This window comes from Rhinoderma darwinii, chromosome 3 (genome assembly GCF_050947455.1).
Source record: "Rhinoderma darwinii isolate aRhiDar2 chromosome 3, aRhiDar2.hap1, whole genome shotgun sequence".
Lineage (NCBI taxonomy): Eukaryota > Metazoa > Chordata > Amphibia > Anura > Rhinodermatidae > Rhinoderma > Rhinoderma darwinii.
The window spans coordinates 388,725,546-388,741,873 of NC_134689.1; the positions used below are offsets into that span (position 1 = coordinate 388,725,546).

Genomic DNA, 16,328 nt, shown 5'->3' on the forward strand with positions numbered 1-16,328 from the left:
GTTCCGACTTGCTTTGCAATACATGAAAGGAACTTATGGCAATCGGATCCTTGTGTAAGTTTTGAGGTGATCCAGAAATGTGATGCATAAGCAACAATACTCGTTGCATCTGGGCCAGTGGTGCAATGGACAACGTGTCTGACTAGGAATCAGAAGATTGTAGGTTCGATTCCTACCTGGCTCGTACATGTTGCCGTGATCGTATAGTGGTTAGTACTCAGTGTTGTGGCCACAGCAATCCAGGTCACGGCAGTAACCCTTTGCTTACTTATTTTTAATGATATTTACCCAAGGTTTAAGAATATTCATGGATTTTCAGGAAATACACAACACATTTTATCTACGGCTTGTTCTCTTTGTTCTAGATGGCAAAAATCTGGAAATATGTGATTTAGCCTGTTCCGAAAATGCGTTGTGGAAAAAAGTAAAAACTTCACAAGAGTTCTCAATCACATGAAAATATTTCGTTATTAGCTGGTTTCCATTTGATTTGCCTCACATGATTTCCGGATTCCATGAAAATATTTCCTCTCTATCTGGTTCCGACTTGCTTTGCAATACATGAAAGGAACTTATGGCAATCGGATCCTTGTGTAAGTTTTGAGGTGATCCAGAAATGTGATGCATAAGCAACAATACTCGTTGCATCTGGGCCAGTGGCACAATGGACATCGCGTCTGACTACGAATCAGAAGATTGTAGTTTCGACTCCTATCTGGCTCGTACATGTTGCCTTTATCGTATAGTGGTTAGTACTCTGCGTTGTGGCCGCAGCAACCCCGGTCCGAATCCAGGTCACGGAAGTAACCCTTTGCTTACTTATTTTTAATGATATTTACCCAAGGTTTAAGAATATTCATGGATTTTCAGGAAATACACAACACATTTTATCTATGGCTTGTTCTCTTTGTTCTAGATGGCAAAAATCTGGAAATATGTGATTTAGCCTGTTCCGAAAATGTGTTGTGGAAAAAAGTAAAAACTTCACAAGAGTTCTCAATCACATGAAAATATTTCGTTATTAGCTGGTTTCCATTTGATTTGCCTCACATGATTTCCAGATTCCATGAAAATATTTCCCCTCTATCTGGTTCCGACTTGCTTTGCAATACATGAAAGGAACTTATGGCAATCGGATCCTTGTGTAAGTTTTGAGGTGATCCAGAAATGTGATGCATAAGCAACAATACTCGTTGCATCTGGGCCAGTGGCGCAATGGACAACGCGTCTGACTACGAATCAGAAGATTGTAGGTTCGACTCCTACCTGGCTCGTACATGTTGCCTTTATCGTATAGTGGTTAGTACTCTGCGTTGTGGCCGCAGCAACGCCGTTCGGAATCCAGGTCACGGAAGTAACCCTTTGCTTACTTATTTTTAATGATATTTACCCAAGGTTTAAGAATATTCATGGATTTTCAGGAAATACACAACACATTTTATCTACGGCTTGTTCTCTTTGTTCTAGATGGCAAAAATCTGGAAATATGTGATTTAGCCTGTTCCGAAAATGCGTTGTGGAAAAAAGTAAAAACTTCACAAGAGTTCTCAATCACATGAAAATATTTCGTTATTAGCTGGTTTCCATTTGATTTGCCTCACATGATTTCCGGATTCCAAGAAAATATTTCCTCTCTATCTGGTTCCGACTTGCTTTGCAATACATGAAAGGAACTTATGGCAATCGGATCCTTGTGTAAGTTATGAGGTGATCCAGAAATGTGATGCATAAGCAACAATACTCGTTGCATCTGGGCCAGTGGCGCAATGGACAACGTGTCAGACTACGAATCAGAAGATTGTAGGTTCGACTCCTACCTGGCTCGTACATGTTGCCTTTATCGTATAGTGGTTAGTCTCTGCGTTGTGGCCGCAGCAACACCGTTCGGAATCCAGGTCACGGAAGTAACCCTTTGCTTACTTATTTTTAATGATATTTACCCAAGGTTTAAGAATATTCATGGATTTTCAGGAAATACACAACACATTTTATCTACGGCTTGTTCTCTTTGTTCTAGATGGCAAAAATCTGGAAATATGTGATTTAGCCTGTTCCGAAAATGTGTTGTGGAAAAAAGTAAAAACTTCACAAGAGTTCTCAATCACATGAAAATATTTCGTTATTAGCTGGTTTCCATTTGATTTGCCTCACATGATTTCCAGATTCCATGAAAATATTTCCCCTCTATCTGGTTCCGACTTGCTTTGCAATACATGAAAGGAACTTATGGCAATCGGATCCTTGTGTAAGTTTTGAGGTGATCCAGAAATGTGATGCATAAGCAACAATATTCGTTGCATCTGGGCCAGTGGCGCAATGGACAACGCGTCTAACTACGAATCAGAAGATTGTAGGTTCAACTGCTCCCTGGCTCGTACATGTTGCTGTGATCGTATAGTGGTTAGTACTCTGCGTTGTGGCTGCAGCAACCCTGGTCTGAATCCGGGTCACGGCAGTAACCCTTTGCTTATTTATTTTTAATGATATTTACCCAAGGTTTAAGAATATTCATGGATTTTCAGGAAATACACAACACATTTTATCTACGGCTTGTTCTCTTTGTTCTAGATGGCAAAAATCTGGAAATATGTGATTTAGCCTGTTCCGAAAATGTGTTGTGGAAAAAAGTAAAAACTTCACAAGAGTTCTCAATCACATGAAAATATTTCGTTATTAGCTGGTTTCCATTTGATTTGCCTCACATGATTTCCAGATTCCATGAAAATATTTCCCCTCTATCTGGTTCCGACTTGCTTTGCAATACATGAAAGGAACTTATGGCAATCGGATCCTTGTGTAAGTTTTGAGGTGATCCAGAAATGTGATGCATAAGCAACAATACTCGTTGCATCTGGGCCAGTGGCGCAATGGACAACGCGTCTGACTACGAATCAGAAGATTGTAGCTTCGACTCCTACCTGGCTCGTACATGTTGCCTTTATCGTATAGTGGTTAGTACTCTGCGTTGTGGCCGCAGCAACGCCGTTCGGAATCCAGGTCACGGAAGTAACCCTTTGCTTACTTATTTTTAATGATATTTACCCAAGGTTTAAGAATATTCATGGATTTTCAGGAAATACACAACACATTTTATCTACGGCTTGTTCTCTTTGTTCTAGATGGCAAAAATCTGGAAATATGTGATTTAGCCTGTTCCGAAAATGTGTTGTGGAAAAAAGTAAAAACTTCACAAGAGTTCTCAATCACATGAAAATATTTTGTTATTAGCTGGTTTCCATTTGATTTGCCTCACATGATTTCCAGATTCCATGAAAATATTTCTCCTCTATCTGGTTCCGACTTGCTTTGCAATACATGAAAGGAACTTATGGCAATCGGATCCGGATTCCATGAAAATATTTCCTCTCTATCTGGTTCCGACTTGCTTTGCAATACATGAAAGGAACTTATGGCAATCGGATCCTTGTGTAAGTTTTGAGGTGATCCAGAAATGTGATGCATAAGCAACAATACTCGTTGCATCTGGGCCAGTGGCGCAATGGACAACGTGTCTGACTACGAATCAGAAGATTGTAGGTTCGACTCCTATCTGGCTCGTACATGTTGCCTTTATCGTATAGTGGTTAGTACTCTGCGTTGTGGCCGCAGCAACGCCGTTCGGAATCCAGGTCACGGAAGTAACCCTTTGCTTACTTATTTTTAATGATATTTACCCAAGGTTTAAGAATATTCATGGATTTTCAGGAAATACACAACACATTTTATCTACGGCTTGTTCTCTTTGTTCTAGATGGCAAAAATCTGGAAATATGTGATTTAGCCTGTTCCGAAAATGTGTTGTGGAAAAAAGTAAAAACTTCACAAGAGTTCTCAATCACATGAAAATATTTCGTTATTAGCTGGTTTCCATTTGATTTGCCTCACATGATTTCCAGATTCCATGAAAATATTTCTCCTCTATCTGGTTCCGACTTGCTTTGCAATACATGAAAGGAACTTATGGCAATCGGATCCGGATTCCATGAAAATATTTCCTCTCTATCTGGTTCCGACTTGCTTTGCAATACATGAAAGGAACTTATGGCAATCGGATCCTTGTGTAAGTTTTGAGGTGATCCAGAAATGTGATGCATAAGCAACAATACTCGTTGCATCTGGGCCAGTGGCGCAATGGACAACGTGTCTGACTACGAATCAGAAGATTGTAGGTTCGACTCCTATCTGGCTCGTACATGTTGCCTTTATCGTATAGTGGTTAGTACTCTGCGTTGTGGCCGCAGCAATGCCGTTCGGATTCCAGGTCACGGAAGTAACCCTTTGCTTACTTATTTTTAATGATATTTACCCAAGGTTTAAGAATATTCATGGATTTTCAGGAAATACACAACACATTTTATCTACGGCTTGTTCTCTTTGTTCTAGATGGCAAAAATCTGGAAATATGTGATTTAGCCTGTTCCGAAAATGCGTTGTGGAAAAAAGTAAAAACTTCACAAGAGTTCTCAATCACATGAAAATATTTCGTTATTAGCTGGTTTCCATTTGATTTGCCTCACATGATTTCCGGATTCCATGAAAATATTTCCTCTCTATATGGTTCCGACTTGCTTTGCAATACATGAAAGGAACTTATGGCAATCGGATCCTTGTGTAAGTTTTGAGGTGATCCAGAAATGTGATGCATAAGCAACAATACTCGTTGCATCTGGGCTAGTGGTGCAATGGACAACGCGTCTGACTAGGAATCAGAAGATTGTAGGTTCGATTCCTACCTGGCTCGTACATGTTGCCGTGATCGTATAGTGGTTAGTTCTCAGCGTTGTGGCCGCAGCAATCCAGGTCACGGCAGTAACCCTTTGCTTACTTATTTTTAATGATATTTACCCAAGGTTTAAGAATATTCATGGATTTTCAGGAAATACACAACACATTTTATCTACGGCTTGTTCTCTTTGTTCTAGATGGCAAAAATCTGGAAATATGTGATTTAGCCTGTTCCGAAAATGCGTTGTGGAAAAAAGTAAAAACTTCACAAGAGTTCTCAATCACATGAAAATATTTCGTTATTAGCTGGTTTCCATTTGATTTGCCTCACATGATTTCCGGATTCCATGAAAATATTTCCTCTCTATATGGTTCCGACTTGCTTTGCAATACATGAAAGGAACTTATGGCAATCGGATCCTTGTGTAAGTTTTGAGGTGATCCAGAAATGTGATGCATAAGCAACAATACTCGTTGCATCTGGGCTAGTGGTGCAATGGACAACGCGTCTGACTAGGAATCAGAAGATTGTAGGTTCGATTCCTACCTGGCTCGTACATGTTGCCGTGATCGTATAGTGGTTAGTTCTCAGCGTTGTGGCCGCAGCAATCCAGGTCACGGCAGTAACCCTTTGCTTACTTATTTTTAATGATATTTACCCAAGGTTTAAGAATATTCATGGATTTTCAGGAAATACACAACACATTTTATCTACGGCTTGTTCTCTTTGTTCTAGATGGCAAAAATCTGGAAATATGTGATTTAGCCTGTTCCGAAAATGCGTTGTGGAAAAAAGTAAAAACTTCACAAGAGTTCTCAATCACATGAAAATATTTCGTTATTAGCTGGTTTCCATTTGATTTGCCTCACATGATTTCCGGATTCCATGAAAATATTTCCTCTCTATCTGGTTCCGACTTGCTTTGCAATACATGAAAGGAACTTATGGCAATCGGATCCTTGTGTAAGTTTTGAGGTGATCCAGAAATGTGATGCATAAGCAACAATACTCGTTGCATCTGGGCTAGTGGTGCAATGGACAACGCGTCTGACTAGGAATCAGAAGATTGTAGGTTCGATTCCTACCTGGCTCGTACATGTTGCCGTGATCGTATAGTGGTTAGTTCTCAGCGTTGTGGCCGCAGCAATCCAGGTCACGGCAGTAACCCTTTGCTTACTTATTTTTAATGATATTTACCCAAGGTTTAAGAATATTCATGGATTTTCAGGAAATACACAACACATTTTATCTACGGCTTGTTCTCTTTGTTCTAGATGGCAAAAATCTGGAAATATGTGATTTAGCCTGTTCCGAAAATGCGTTGTGGAAAAAAGTAAAAACTTCACAAGAGTTCTCAATCACATGAAAATATTTCGTTATTAGCTGGTTTCCATTTGATTTGCCTCACATGATTTCCGGATTCCATGAAAATATTTCCTCTCTATATGGTTCCGACTTGCTTTGCAATACATGAAAGGAACTTATGGCAATCGGATCCTTGTGTAAGTTTTGAGGTGATCCAGAAATGTGATGCATAAGCAACAATACTCGTTGCATCTGGGCTAGTGGTGCAATGGACAACGCGTCTGACTAGGAATCAGAAGATTGTAGGTTCGATTCCTACCTGGCTCGTACATGTTGCCGTGATCGTATAGTGGTTAGTTCTCAGCGTTGTGGCCGCAGCAATCCAGGTCACGGCAGTAACCCTTTGCTTACTTATTTTTAATGATATTTACCCAAGGTTTAAGAATATTCATGGATTTTCAGGAAATACACAACACATTTTATCTACGGCTTGTTCTCTTTGTTCTAGATGGCAAAAATCTGGAAATATGTGATTTAGCCTGTTCCGAAAATGCGTTGTGGAAAAAAGTAAAAACTTCACAAGAGTTCTCAATCACATGAAAATATTTCGTTATTAGCTGGTTTCCATTTGATTTGCCTCACATGATTTCCGGATTCCATGAAAATATTTCCTCTCTATCTGGTTCCGACTTGCTTTGCAATACATGAAAGGAACTTATGGCAATCGGATCCTTGTGTAAGTTTTGAGGTGATCCAGAAATGTGATGCATAAGCAACAATACTCGTTGCATCTGGGCTAGTGGTGCAATGGACAACGCGTCTGACTAGGAATCAGAAGATTGTAGGTTCGATTCCTACCTGGCTCGTACATGTTGCCGTGATCGTATAGTGGTTAGTTCTCAGCGTTGTGGCCGCAGCAATCCAGGTCACGGCAGTAACCCTTTGCTTACTTATTTTTAATGATATTTACCCAAGGTTTAAGAATATTCATGGATTTTCAGGAAATACACAACACATTTTATCTACGGCTTGTTCTCTTTGTTCTAGATGGCAAAAATCTGGAAATATGTGATTTAGCCTGTTCCGAAAATGCGTTGTGGAAAAAAGTAAAAACTTCACAAGAGTTCTCAATCACATGAAAATATTTCGTTATTAGCTGGTTTCCATTTGATTTGCCTCACATGATTTCCAGATTCCATGAAAATATTTCCCCTCTATCTGGTTCCGACTTGCTTTGCAATACATGAAAGGAACTTATGGCAATCGGATCCCTGTGTAAGTTTTGAGGTGATCCAGAAATGTGATGCAAAAATCTGGAAATATGTGATTTAGCCTGTTCCGAAAATGTGTTGTGGAAAAAAGTAAAAACTTCACAAGAGTTCTCAATCACATGAAAATATTTCGTTATTAGCTGGTTTCCATTTGATTTGCCTCACATGATTTCCGGATTCCATGAAAATATTTCCCCTCTATCTGGTTCCGACTTGCTTTGCAATACATGAAAGGAACTTATGGCAATCGGATCCTTGTGTAAGTTTTGAGGTGATCCAGAAATGTGATGCATAAGCAACAATACTCGTTGCATCTGGGCTAGTGGTGCAATGGACAACGCGTCTGACTAGGAATCAGAAGATTGTAGGTTCGATTCCTACCTGGCTCGTACATGTTGCCGTGATCGTATAGTGGTTAGTTCTCAGCGTTGTGGCCGCAGAAATCCAGGTCACGGCAGTAACCCTTTGCTTACTTATTTTTAATGATATTTACCCAAGGTTTAAGAATATTCATGGATTTTCAGGAAATACACAACACATTTTATCTACGGCTTGTTCTCTTTGTTCTAGATGGCAAAAATCTGGAAATATGTGATTTAGCCTGTTCCGAAAATGCGTTGTGGAAAAAAGTAAAAACTTCACAAGAGTTCTCAATCACATGAAAATATTTTGTTATTAGCTGGTTTCCATTTGATTTGCCTCACATGATTTCCGGATTCCAAGAAAATATTTCCTCTCTATCTGGTTCCGACTTGCTTTGCAATACATGAAAGGAACTTATGGCAATCGGATCCTTGTGTAAGTTTTGAGGTGATCCAGAAATGTGATGCAAAAATCTGGAAATATGTGATTTAGCCTGTTCCGAAAATGCGTTGTGGAAAAAAGTAAAAACTTCACAAGAGTTCTCAATCACATGAAAATATTTCGTTATTAGCTGGTTTCCATTTGATTTGCCTCACATGATTTCCGGATTCCAAGAAAATATTTCCTCTCTATCTGGTTCCGACTTGCTTTGCAATACATGAAAGGAACTTATGGCAATCGGATCCTTGTGTAAGTTTTGAGGTGATCCAGAAATGTGATGCATAAGCAACAATACTCATTGCATCTGGGCCAGTGGCGCAATGGACAACGCGTCTGACTACGAATCAGAAGATTGTAGGTTCGACTCCTACCTGGCTCGTACATGTTGCCTTTATCGTATAGTGGTTAGTACTCTGCGTTGTGGCCGCAGCAACGCCGTTCGGAATCCAGGTCACGGAAGTAACCCTTTGCTTACTTATTTTTAATGATATTTACCCAAGGTTTAAGAATATTCATGGATTTTCAGGAAATACACAACACATTTTATCTACGGCTTGTTCTCTTTGTTCTAGATGGCAAAAATCTGGAAATATGTGATTTAGCCTGTTCCGAAAATGTGTTGTGGAAAAAAGTAAAAACTTCACAAGAGTTCTCAATCACATGAAAATATTTCGTTATTAGCTGGTTTCCATTTGATTTGCCTCACATGATTTCCGGATTCCATGAAAATATTTCCCCTCTATCTGGTTCCGACTTGCTTTGCAATACATGAAAGGAACTTATGGCAATCGGATCCTTGTGTAAGTTTTGAGGTGATCCAGAAATGTGATGCATAAGCAACAATACTCGTTGCATCTGGGCCAGTGGCGCAATGGACAACGCGTCTGACTACGAATCAGAAGATTGTAGCTTCGACTCCTACCTGGCTCGTACATGTTGCCTTTATCGTATAGTGGTTAGTACTCTGCGTTGTGGCCGCAGCAACGCCGTTCGGAATCCAGGTCACGGAAGTAACCCTTTGCTTACTTATTTTTAATGATATTTACCCAAGGTTTAAGAATATTCATGGATTTTCAGGAAATACACAACACATTTTATCTACGGCTTGTTCTCTTTGTTCTAGATGGCAAAAATCTGGAAATATGTGATTTAGCCTGTTCCGAAAATGTGTTGTGGAAAAAAGTAAAAACTTCACAAGAGTTCTCAATCACATGAAAATATTTCGTTATTAGCTGGTTTCCATTTGATTTGCCTCACATGATTTCCGGATTCCATGAAAATATTTCCTCTCTATATGGTTCCGACTTGCTTTGCAATACATGAAAGGAACTTATGGCAATCGGATCCTTGTGTAAGTTTTGAGGTGATCCAGAAATGTGATGCATAAGCAACAATACTCGTTGCATCTGGGCCAGTGGCGCAATGGACAACGTGTCTGACTACGAATCAGAAGATTGTAGGTTCGACTCCTATCTGGCTCGTACATGTTGCCTTTATCGTATAGTGGTTAGTACTCTGCGTTGTGGCCGCAGCAACGCCGTTCGGAATCCAGGTCACGGAAGTAACCTTTTGCTTACTTATTTTTAATGATATTTACCCAAGGTTTAAGAATATTCATGGATTTTCAGGAAATACACAACACATTTTATCTACGGCTTGTTCTCTTTGTTCTAGATGGCAAAAATCTGGAAATATGTGATTTAGCCTGTTCCGAAAATGCGTTGTGGAAAAAAGTAAAAACTTCACAAGACTTCTCAATCACATGAAAATATTTCGTTATTAGCTGGTTTCCATTTGATTTGCCTCACATGATTTCCGGATTCCATGAAAATATTTCCTCTCTATATGGTTCCGACTTGCTTTGCAATACATGAAAGGAACTTATGGCAATCGGATCCTTGTGTAAGTTTTGAGGTGATCCAGAAATGTGATGCATAAGCAACAATACTCGTTGCATCTGGGCTAGTGGTGCAATGGACAACGCGTCTGACTAGGAATCAGAAGATTGTAGGTTCGATTCCTACCTGGCTCGTACATGTTGCCGTGATCGTATAGTGGTTAGTTCTCAGCGTTGTGGCCGCAGCAATCCAGGTCACGGCAGTAACCCTTTGCTTACTTATTTTTAATGATATTTACCCAAGGTTTAAGAATATTCATGGATTTTCAGGAAATACACAACACATTTTATCTACGGCTTGTTCTCTTTGTTCTAGATGGCAAAAATCTGGAAATATGTGATTTAGCCTGTTCCGAAAATGCGTTGTGGAAAAAAGTAAAAACTTCACAAGAGTTCTCAATCACATGAAAATATTTCGTTATTAGCTGGTTTCCATTTGATTTGCCTCACATGATTTCCAGATTCCATGAAAATATTTCCCCTCTATCTGGTTCCGACTTGCTTTGCAATACATGAAAGGAACTTATGGCAATCGGATCCCTGTGTAAGTTTTGAGGTGATCCAGAAATGTGATGCAAAAATCTGGAAATATGTGATTTAGCCTGTTCCGAAAATGTGTTGTGGAAAAAAGTAAAAACTTCACAAGAGTTCTCAATCACATGAAAATATTTCGTTATTAGCTGGTTTCCATTTGATTTGCCTCACATGATTTCCGGATTCCATGAAAATATTTCCCCTCTATCTGGTTCCGACTTGCTTTGCAATACATGAAAGGAACTTATGGCAATCGGATCCTTGTGTAAGTTTTGAGGTGATCCAGAAATGTGATGCATAAGCAACAATACTCGTTGCATCTGGGCTAGTGGTGCAATGGACAACGCGTCTGACTAGGAATCAGAAGATTGTAGGTTCGATTCCTACCTGGCTCGTACATGTTGCCGTGATCGTATAGTGGTTAGTTCTCAGCGTTGTGGCCGCAGAAATCCAGGTCACGGCAGTAACCCTTTGCTTACTTATTTTTAATGATATTTACCCAAGGTTTAAGAATATTCATGGATTTTCAGGAAATACACAACACATTTTATCTACGGCTTGTTCTCTTTGTTCTAGATGGCAAAAATCTGGAAATATGTGATTTAGCCTGTTCCGAAAATGCGTTGTGGAAAAAAGTAAAAACTTCACAAGAGTTCTCAATCACATGAAAATATTTCGTTATTAGCTGGTTTCCATTTGATTTGCCTCACATGATTTCCAGATTCCATGAAAATATTTCTCCTCTATCTGGTTCCGACTTGCTTTGCAATACATGAAAGGAACTTATGGCAATCGGATCCTTGTGTAAGTTTTGAGGTGATCCAGAAATGTGATGCATAAGCAACAATACTCGTTGCATCTGGGCCAGTGGCGCAATGGACAACGTGTCTGACTACGAATCAGAAGATTGTAGGTTCGACTCCTATCTGGCTCGTACATGTTGCCTTTATCGTATAGTGGTTAGTACTCTGCGTTGTGGCCGCAGCAACGCCGTTCGGAATCCAGGTCACGGAAGTAACCCTTTGCTTACTTATTTTTAATGATATTTACCCAAGGTTTAAGAATATTCATGGATTTTCAGGAAATACACAACACATTTTATCTACGGCTTGTTCTCTTTGTTCTAGATGGCAAAAATCTGGAAATATGTGATTTAGCCTGTTCCGAAAATGCGTTGTGGAAAAAAGTAAAAACTTCACAAGAGTTCTCAATCACATGAAAATATTTCGTTATTAGCTGGTTTCCATTTGATTTGCCTCACATGATTTCCGGATTCCATGAAAATATTTCCTCTCTATATGGTTCCGACTTGCTTTGCAATACATGAAAGGAACTTATGGCAATCGGATCCTTGTGTAAGTTTTGAGGTGATCCAGAAATGTGATGCATAAGCAACAATACTCGTTGCATCTGGGCTAGTGGTGCAATGGACAACGCGTCTGACTAGGAATCAGAAGATTGTAGGTTCGATTCCTACCTGGCTCGTACATGTTGCCGTGATCGTATAGTGGTTAGTTCTCAGCGTTGTGGCCGCAGCAATCCAGGTCACGGCAGTAACCCTTTGCTTACTTATTTTTAATGATATTTACCCAAGGTTTAAGAATATTCATGGATTTTCAGGAAATACACAACACATTTTATCTACGGCTTGTTCTCTTTGTTCTAGATGGCAAAAATCTGGAAATATGTGATTTAGCCTGTTCCGAAAATGCGTTGTGGAAAAAAGTAAAAACTTCACAAGAGTTCTCAATCACATGAAAATATTTCGTTATTAGCTGGTTTCCATTTGATTTGCCTCACATGATTTCCGGATTCCATGAAAATATTTCCTCTCTATCTGGTTCCGACTTGCTTTGCAATACATGAAAGGAACTTATGGCAATCGGATCCTTGTGTAAGTTTTGAGGTGATCCAGAAATGTGATGCATAAGCAACAATACTCGTTGCATCTGGGCTAGTGGTGCAATGGACAACGCGTCTGACTAGGAATCAGAAGATTGTAGGTTCGATTCCTACCTGGCTCGTACATGTTGTCGTGATCGTATAGTGGTTAGTTCTCAGCGTTGTGGCCGCAGCAATCCAGGTCACGGCAGTAACCCTTTGCTTACTTATTTTTAATGATATTTACCCAAGGTTTAAGAATATTCATGGATTTTCAGGAAATACACAACACATTTTATCTACGGCTTGTTCTCTTTGTTCTAGATGGCAAAAATCTGGAAATATGTGATTTAGCCTGTTCCGAAAATGCGTTGTGGAAAAAAGTAAAAACTTCACAAGAGTTCTCAATCACATGAAAATATTTCGTTATTAGCTGGTTTCCATTTGATTTGCCTCACATGATTTCCGGATTCCATGAAAATATTTCCTCTCTATCTGGTTCCGACTTGCTTTGCAATACATGAAAGGAACTTATGGCAATCGGATCCTTGTGTAAGTTTTGAGGTGATCCAGAAATGTGATGCATAAGCAACAATACTCGTTGCATCTGGGCCAGTGGTGCAATGGACAACGTGTCTGACTAGGAATCAGAAGATTGTAGGTTCGATTCCTACCTGGCTCGTACATGTTGCCGTGATCGTATAGTGGTTAGTACTCTGCGTTGTTGCCACAGCAATCCAGGTCACGGCAGTAACCCTTTGCTTACTTATTTTTAATGATATTTACCCAAGGTTTAAGAATATTCATGGATTTTCAGGAAATACACAACACATTTTTTCTACGGCTTGTTCTCTTTGTTCTAGATGGCAAAAATCTGGAAATATGTGATTTAGCCTGTTCCGAAAATGCGTTGTGGAAAAAAGTAAAAACTTCACAAGAGTTCTCAATCACATGAAAATATTTCGTTATTAGCTGGTTTCCATTTGATTTGCCTCACATGATTTCCGGATTCCAAGAAAATATTTCCTCTCTATCTGGTTCCGACTTGCTTTGCAATACATGAAAGGAACTTATGGCAATCGGATCCTTGTGTAAGTTTTGAGGTGATCCAGAAATGTGATGCATAAGCAACAATACTCATTGCATCTGGGCCAGTGGCGCAATGGACAACGCGTCTGACTACGAATCAGAAGATTGTAGGTTCGATTCCTACCTGGCTCGTACATGTTGCTGTGATCGTATAGTGGTTAGTACTCTGCGTTGTGGCCACAGCAATCCAGGTCACGGCAGTAACCCTTTGCTTACTTATTTTTAATGATATTTACCCAAGGTTTAAGAATATTCATGGATTTTCAGGAAATACACAACACATTTTATCTACGGCTTGTTCTCTTTGTTCTAGATGGCAAAAATCTGGAAATATGTGATTTAGCCTGTTCCGAAAATGTGTTGTGGAAAAAAGTAAAAACTTCACAAGAGTTCTCAATCACATGAAAATATTTCGTTATTAGCTGGTTTCCATTTGATTTGCCTCACATGATTTCCGGATTCCATGAAAATATTTCCCCTCTATCTGGTTCCGACTTGCTTTGCAATACATGAAAGGAACTTATGGCAATCGGATCCTTGTGTAAGTTTTGAGGTGATCCAGAAATGTGATGCATAAGCAACAATACTCGTTGCATCTGGGCCAGTGGCGCAATGGACAACGCGTCTGACTACGAATCAGAAGATTGTAGCTTCGACTCCTACCTGGCTCGTACATGTTGCCTTTATCGTATAGTGGTTAGTACTCTGCGTTGTGGCCGCAGCAACGCCGTTCGGAATCCAGGTCACGGAAGTAACCCTTTGCTTACTTATTTTTAATGATATTTACCCAAGGTTTAAGAATATTCATGGATTTTCAGGAAATACACAACACATTTTATCTACGGCTTGTTCTCTTTGTTCTAGATGGCAAAAATCTGGAAATATGTGATTTAGCCTGTTCCGAAAATGTGTTGTGGAAAAAAGTAAAAACTTCACAAGAGTTCTCAATCACATGAAAATATTTTGTTATTAGCTGGTTTCCATTTGATTTGCCTCACATGATTTCCAGATTCCATGAAAATATTTCTCCTCTATCTGGTTCCGACTTGCTTTGCAATACATGAAAGGAACTTATGGCAATCGGATCCGGATTCCATGAAAATATTTCCTCTCTATCTGGTTCCGACTTGCTTTGCAATACATGAAAGGAACTTATGGCAATCGGATCCTTGTGTAAGTTTTGAGGTGATCCAGAAATGTGATGCATAAGCAACAATACTCGTTGCATCTGGGCCAGTGGCGCAATGGACAACGTGTCTGACTACGAATCAGAAGATTGTAGGTTCGACTCCTATCTGGCTCGTACATGTTGCCTTTATCGTATAGTGGTTAGTACTCTGCGTTGTGGCCGCAGCAACGCCGTTCGGAATCCAGGTCACGGAAGTAACCCTTTGCTTACTTATTTTTAATGATATTTACCCAAGGTTTAAGAATATTCATGGATTTTCAGGAAATACACAACACATTTTATCTACGGCTTGTTCTCTTTGTTCTAGATGGCAAAAATCTGGAAATATGTGATTTAGCCTGTTCCGAAAATGTGTTGTGGAAAAAAGTAAAAACTTCACAAGAGTTCTCAATCACATGAAAATATTTCGTTATTAGCTGGTTTCCATTTGATTTGCCTCACATGATTTCCAGATTCCATGAAAATATTTCTCCTCTATCTGGTTCCGACTTGCTTTGCAATACATGAAAGGAACTTATGGCAATCGGATCCTTGTGTAAGTTTTGAGGTGATCCAGAAATGTGATGCATAAGCAACAATACTCGTTGCATCTGGGCCAGTGGCGCAATGGACAACGTGTCTGACTACGAATCAGAAGATTGTAGGTTCGACTCCTATCTGGCTCGTACATGTTGCCTTTATCGTATAGTGGTTAGTACTCTGCGTTGTGGCCGCAGCAACGCCGTTCGGAATCCAGGTCACGGAAGTAACCCTTTGCTTACTTATTTTTAATGATATTTACCCAAGGTTTAAGAATATTCATGGATTTTCAGGAAATACACAACACATTTTATCTACGGCTTGTTCTCTTTGTTCTAGATGGCAAAAATCTGGAAATATGTGATTTAGCCTGTTCCGAAAATGCGTTGTGGAAAAAAGTAAAAACTTCACAAGAGTTCTCAATCACATGAAAATATTTCGTTATTAGCTGGTTTCCATTTGATTTGCCTCACATGATTTCCGGATTCCATGAAAATATTTCCTCTCTATATGGTTCCGACTTGCTTTGCAATACATGAAAGGAACTTATGGCAATCGGATCCTTGTGTAAGTTTTGAGGTGATCCAGAAATGTGATGCATAAGCAACAATACTCGTTGCATCTGGGCTAGTGGTGCAATGGACAACGCGTCTGACTAGGAATCAGAAGATTGTAGGTTCGATTCCTACCTGGCTCGTACATGTTGCCGTGATCGTATAGTGGTTAGTTCTCAGCGTTGTGGCCGCAGCAATCCAGGTCACGGCAGTAACCCTTTGCTTACTTATTTTTAATGATATTTACCCAAGGTTTAAGAATATTCATGGATTTTCAGGAAATACACAACACATTTTATCTACGGCTTGTTCTCTTTGTTCTAGATGGCAAAAATCTGGAAATATGTGATTTAGCCTGTTCCGAAAATGCGTTGTGGAAAAAAGTAAAAACTTCACAAGAGTTCTCAATCACATGAAAATATTTCGTTATTAGCTGGTTTCCATTTGATTTGCCTCACATGATTTCCGGATTCCATGAAAATATTTCCTCTCTATCTGGTTCCGACTTGCTTTGCAATACATGAAAGGAACTTATGGCAATCGGATCCTTGTGTAAGTT

At 39.5% G+C, this 16,328-nt stretch overlaps 16 non-coding genes across 16 annotated transcripts; all 16 read left to right on the forward strand.

Annotated features, from left to right (window-relative positions):
* The first annotated feature begins 111 nt into the window (after positions 1–111).
* On the forward strand, positions 112–184 carry TRNAP-AGG (transfer RNA proline (anticodon AGG)). The gene has a single exon. It is a non-coding gene; the product is annotated as a tRNA-Pro (tRNA).
* A 1,017-nt stretch (positions 185–1,201) lies between these two features.
* Positions 1,202–1,274, forward strand: TRNAR-ACG (transfer RNA arginine (anticodon ACG)). The gene has a single exon. It is a non-coding gene; the product is annotated as a tRNA-Arg (tRNA).
* Positions 1,275–4,668: 3,394 nt separating this feature from the next.
* On the forward strand, positions 4,669–4,741 carry TRNAP-AGG (transfer RNA proline (anticodon AGG)). Its single transcript has one exon. It is a non-coding gene; the product is annotated as a tRNA-Pro (tRNA).
* A 466-nt stretch (positions 4,742–5,207) lies between these two features.
* Positions 5,208–5,280, forward strand: TRNAP-AGG (transfer RNA proline (anticodon AGG)). Its single transcript has one exon. It is a non-coding gene; the product is annotated as a tRNA-Pro (tRNA).
* A 466-nt stretch (positions 5,281–5,746) lies between these two features.
* On the forward strand, positions 5,747–5,819 carry TRNAP-AGG (transfer RNA proline (anticodon AGG)). The gene has a single exon. It is a non-coding gene; the product is annotated as a tRNA-Pro (tRNA).
* A 466-nt stretch (positions 5,820–6,285) lies between these two features.
* Positions 6,286–6,358, forward strand: TRNAP-AGG (transfer RNA proline (anticodon AGG)). Its single transcript has one exon. It is a non-coding gene; the product is annotated as a tRNA-Pro (tRNA).
* Positions 6,359–6,824: 466 nt separating this feature from the next.
* On the forward strand, positions 6,825–6,897 carry TRNAP-AGG (transfer RNA proline (anticodon AGG)). The gene has a single exon. It is a non-coding gene; the product is annotated as a tRNA-Pro (tRNA).
* A 721-nt stretch (positions 6,898–7,618) lies between these two features.
* On the forward strand, positions 7,619–7,691 carry TRNAP-AGG (transfer RNA proline (anticodon AGG)). Its single transcript has one exon. It is a non-coding gene; the product is annotated as a tRNA-Pro (tRNA).
* Positions 7,692–8,412: 721 nt separating this feature from the next.
* Positions 8,413–8,485, forward strand: TRNAR-ACG (transfer RNA arginine (anticodon ACG)). The gene has a single exon. It is a non-coding gene; the product is annotated as a tRNA-Arg (tRNA).
* Positions 8,486–10,065: 1,580 nt separating this feature from the next.
* Positions 10,066–10,138, forward strand: TRNAP-AGG (transfer RNA proline (anticodon AGG)). The gene has a single exon. It is a non-coding gene; the product is annotated as a tRNA-Pro (tRNA).
* Positions 10,139–10,859: 721 nt separating this feature from the next.
* TRNAP-AGG (transfer RNA proline (anticodon AGG)) lies at positions 10,860–10,932 on the forward strand. The gene has a single exon. It is a non-coding gene; the product is annotated as a tRNA-Pro (tRNA).
* A 1,017-nt stretch (positions 10,933–11,949) lies between these two features.
* Positions 11,950–12,022, forward strand: TRNAP-AGG (transfer RNA proline (anticodon AGG)). Its single transcript has one exon. It is a non-coding gene; the product is annotated as a tRNA-Pro (tRNA).
* Positions 12,023–12,488: 466 nt separating this feature from the next.
* On the forward strand, positions 12,489–12,561 carry TRNAP-AGG (transfer RNA proline (anticodon AGG)). The gene has a single exon. It is a non-coding gene; the product is annotated as a tRNA-Pro (tRNA).
* A 466-nt stretch (positions 12,562–13,027) lies between these two features.
* TRNAP-AGG (transfer RNA proline (anticodon AGG)) lies at positions 13,028–13,100 on the forward strand. The gene has a single exon. It is a non-coding gene; the product is annotated as a tRNA-Pro (tRNA).
* Positions 13,101–13,566: 466 nt separating this feature from the next.
* TRNAR-ACG (transfer RNA arginine (anticodon ACG)) lies at positions 13,567–13,639 on the forward strand. The gene has a single exon. It is a non-coding gene; the product is annotated as a tRNA-Arg (tRNA).
* A 2,200-nt stretch (positions 13,640–15,839) lies between these two features.
* Positions 15,840–15,912, forward strand: TRNAP-AGG (transfer RNA proline (anticodon AGG)). Its single transcript has one exon. It is a non-coding gene; the product is annotated as a tRNA-Pro (tRNA).
* The last annotated feature ends 416 nt before the right edge of the window (positions 15,913–16,328 follow it).